This window comes from Triticum aestivum, chromosome 2A (assembly GCF_018294505.1).
Source record: "Triticum aestivum cultivar Chinese Spring chromosome 2A, IWGSC CS RefSeq v2.1, whole genome shotgun sequence".
NCBI classification, from domain to species: Eukaryota; Viridiplantae; Streptophyta; class Magnoliopsida; order Poales; family Poaceae; genus Triticum; species Triticum aestivum.
Genome location: NC_057797.1, coordinates 391,510,043 through 391,514,780, shown reverse-complemented (window position 1 = coordinate 391,514,780; position 4,738 = coordinate 391,510,043).

The following is a 4,738-nucleotide window of genomic DNA, read 5'->3' as shown; positions in this document are numbered from 1 at the left end:
AGCCGCTGCCTGCCGCCCAAGCCCTCGCCGGAGGTAGCCTCCGGTTCCAACCGCCGGTTTTTATAAAAAAACCGTTCGGTTTATTTTTTTTCAAAACCCTAGTTTTCGTTTTTTTAAATAGATCGATTTTTCTTTGGTTTATTTATTTAGCGAGTGTTCGCTCGTTCTTTAGTTTTAAACGAACGCGTTCTTCGTTTAGATCCGGATAACGAACGTTCGTTCATTAATCTGTTCGTCGTTTTTCTTTTTCTCGGATTTATTCCGCGATTTTTCTGATCGCGATTTCTGGTCCGATCTTAATTTCTGTTTATCTTTTCGCTCGTTTATCGGAATCAGGCGATTCAAGCGCCTGGAGTTTCATCTCGAAACCCTCTTTCCGGTTAATCAACTCAAACAAGTTTTTGGTACTGTAAAAATTTACTTAAGCTCAGATTAGTAAACAAAGTGGTTTTCTTTCACCGTTTGACTTTCATTGCTTCGTTTGATTTGATTCTTTTTGCGTACCGGAGTTCTTAAGTTGAACTTTCTGGTCAATCTCTCTTATTTGAGTTTTGCTTGTGCATCGTTGCTTGTTACTTATGTATGTTATTGTTTGCTTGCGATAGAATTCCCGGAGTGCGAAGCATGTTACTATGAGTCTCTAGGATTCGCGGATCGTCAGCAAGGCAAGTAACACTTTGATCATATCCCATTATTGCCCAGTTTTTTTATGCATTAGTTCCAATCCTCAAACATTGCATGATTAGGATGTCATTAACTTGTGGGTTGGGAAGTAGTTGCTGAGGTAGAACCTATTGCCCTATTATATTCAAACCCTTGGGAGTTACTTCTGCGTATTGCTTATATTGCTATGCTATGCTCGTAGACGTGGTTTGGGTTTGAGTGAAATTCATGACAGATGTGAGATTGTTAATTAACGGTTCAACTAAAGGTGGCAACTTAATCAAACAACTGGGTGGATTGAGGCACCTAGGGAACCCAGTGTTGTCTGTATTTTCTTGGAAATCCCGGGGTACCCATGTGATCTTCCTATGGACCGCCACCCAAGCTCAAAGGGAACTGAGATGATTCATGATAGAAACTTCCGTGTGCAGCCACAAGCTATTATGGGCTCTAGCATAGTTGAGTAAGATACGTGAAGCTCTTGAAGAGGTAGATCAGCAGGTAGTGGGTTTTGTAGGTTTGGTATGGTCTACCCGGAGTAGAGAGTTAACGTTTCTGAAAGACTGTGTCTCGGTCATCCGTTTCTCAAACACCATGTAGTGCAAGAAATCCAACGGAGGCTATCGTGTCTTGTGGGGAAAAGTGCGCAAACCTCTGCAGAGTGTACAATCTAATCATGGTTAGCCGTGTCCCCGGTTATGGACAATTCTTGAGTATCTAGTACTTGAGTTATCACATGTATCTCACCATGTTTAATTAATATTGTTGGGTTATTAATCACTTTAATTGGGATTGAGTTGGGGTTACCTTCTCAATGATGTTTCAACCACCATGATAGTTAAATAAAAATATATTCCTTTGTTGTAGGGAAAATTGGCTTTTCGCAAAAACTTTAACCATAGAGCTTTCCACCAGCCAAATATGCATGTAGTGATAGCATTATTCTGTTTCTGCTCTACTGTGTTATATTGCCAGCATATTCCATGTGCTGACCCATTTTTGGGCTGCAACGTATTATGTTGCAGACTTTTCAGACGAGGAGTAAGGTTCGTTAGGTCGTTCCGTGCAGCTCAGCTATGCCGTTGGAGTTGATGGACTCACCCTATCTTCCAAGCCTTCTGTTGTTATCGCATTAGATGGCCTTAAGCCATGTTATTGTAGTAAGTTCTCTTTGGAGACATTCGATGTAATGGTGTGTGATTGCTACTCTGCTATAAATCCTTCGAGTACTGTGTGTCAGCATTACCGATCCAGGGATGACACTGAAGCACAGAGACTTGACCATCTGAGGTCGGATCGCTACATTTGCTGTATTGCTTGTTTCGAATGCTTGTTTGTTACTTGTTATGATATACCCGAGTTGGCCAATATGTCAGCAGTGCCTGCTGTACTATCGTAAAGAAATGCATGCCTAGTTCATTTGAGTCCTTAACTTTTCCTCTGAACTTCATCACAAGACTGTCTTCGTAGTTTATATGAGGCCACACTGTTAAGTGCTTTCTTAGATTATTTCAACTGCTTAGATGCCTTGGCAACTTAAATATAGCGGTGGTACACTCCCTTTCAACTAGGGATGTCAACTAGGTCCCGTTTAATCCCGATTAAAGTCCACTAGTGGTATGATAGTTCAAAAGAGTTATTATTTTTTGAGGAAAATGAACCAAGGAGCTAGCAAAAACTAACTAGATGGGACTGGCGGATGTCATTTATTTGCCACTTACATCCCTAGTTTCATCTTACCATTTTAATTTCTTTTCGGCCGATGTTGCTTCGAACCATTTAAATATAGCTTGCCATGCTCGGCAATAATTCGTATGTCATTTACCATGTAAGCTTACTGCTTGGATCATGCGATAACTATCTCTTACTTATGTCCAGCAGAAACCTTTGAGGATGCCGTTCACACTAGGACACAATGTACAACCCTAGAATCTATTTGTGGAAGAAATGCGCCATCCATGTTACCAGATGGTAGGAGTTCAGAGGAAACACCGCCGGAGAGCAGTCTGAGCACATATATTATAGTTCTTGAGGCTCTACTAGAGGCAAAAAGAGATGGTGTGGCTGCCATGAATGAGGTAATCTCGATCTTGAAGATGGAAATTATGCAATTAGCTGCACGCATTATGCAAGCAACCCAATAATTGGAGGAAGTAAGAATGTTGCATTTGAAGACGGAGGAGTTCTTGTTGCTTCTGCTATCTGAAGCCCATGGTAATCCCAGTTCTTCTTTAGATAGCAGTTGAAATTGTCATTAGATAATTGTACTTGCATGTTGTGTCATGTCTCTGAATGGATTATGTTGTAAGACCCCCTATGTTGTCCATGTGTTGTAATGATCCGAATTTTTTAGGCGAGGTAATCCTCAGTACTTGTATGGTTGACATAAGGTGAACTATTTTTCGTGTGAGCATATTGTATTGGATGAAATAACTGTTTGACTCAAAGTGTATCCAACCTACTGAATTCGAAGGTCACGTCATTTCTAAATCATGATCATATATAAAGGTGGAATAAATCTTTGTTGTGGTTTTGAAGAAATAAATAACAAAACATAGAATTATCTATGGATATTCGTAATTGAATAAAAATTTGATTTGGATTTAGTTGCCAGGGCCCAGGGCAAACGTGAATGCTAATTCTCCCAAGTTTTGAACGAAGCGGCTAAACACCCACTATCATTGTGGTCTGCCCGAAGCAAGTTTTTGCGAGATGGAAATTACTGTCTACCCCTGACACTTGACATCCTTATCGACCGGATTTACACTGTTGTCGATAGGGGTAGACTAGTAACTTCAATCAGATGTGGCACGACAGCCTCTGAGCCCATTCAGACACGATGGACGCCAAACGTGGGCAGGAAAACACATTTGATTCAAGCTCGTCCGAAAGACATGTGTCTCTCCCTCCATTTCCCCATTCATCCACGGTGGGCGGCAAAACAAACTCTCCTCGTCTGAAATCGATGTAGGCTAATATTTTAAATAGGGGCAGATGTATAACTTCCCTCAGACGTGACACAATCGCCCTACCTGTCAGCCCCGTGCATACACCGTGGGCGCCAACCGTGGGCGGCAAAACACCCTCTCATCGCCCGAAATCGTTACCGGCAAATATTTGGGAGATGCGAGATTACCATCCTATCCCCAACCGACGTGATGTCCGAAATTTTAAACGGGGGATAAGTTCGTAACTTTCCCACATTTCAGACAAGCGTGTCCCAAAGTTTGAGATCCCCCCTCCCCCTCCATTTCCCCATTCATACACCGTCGGTGCCACGACAACCTCCCCACTGCGGCCAGCCTCCTCCGTCCACCACCCCATCCTCCACCTTGCCGGAGCCGCTACCCCTACCCCGTCATCCACTGCAAGAGATGGACGTCTCTCATCCATGGCGCCAGAGCAGGATCCTTTCATCGCGTTGGCTCGCTTCCTCAGCGCCGTCGTCCACTTTGCTGTTGCCGCTCTTATGACCGCCTCGTCCACGGCAACATGATTTATCCCCCAACCCGGCTGTCTGCCATCTAAAGTCTTCTTCCTCGCCGCCGACAGCCATCGCACCCGCAGCACCCTCAACGTATCAGCAGGGGCCTACACGGCGTCACAAGAGAGGTGGTACTCTTCCATATGTGCTTAAGTTACTAATCTCATCCGGGAAATAGATCTTAAATTGTTTACTGTACTTTTCTTGTTCGTACCAAATAATAGTGGCTAGTTGAATGCAAACATTGGTTGCGAAGTAGCTTTGTCCGGTTTGCACCTTCAGATCCGCCATGTCACGGTCACTATACTCGTAAAGCTTATGGTTTGCCCCCTTTATATTCACTACCATCATAGTAGGTGCTCCACTGCTTCGTGTCGTGCTAGCACTGCTCCTCAAGACCTCAACCCATCAAGCGAAACAACATGCTACTCATAATTCCAAAGCTTACGTGTTGAAATACGAATCTGATATGATGCTCATATTACTAAAATAGAGAATTTTTAATTGTTCGCCTAATGTTCCTATATTCATTTAGAAAAGCATGTGTGCCACCCACTGGTCCAGCTAGTTCCACTTTCCTGATTTTACTCT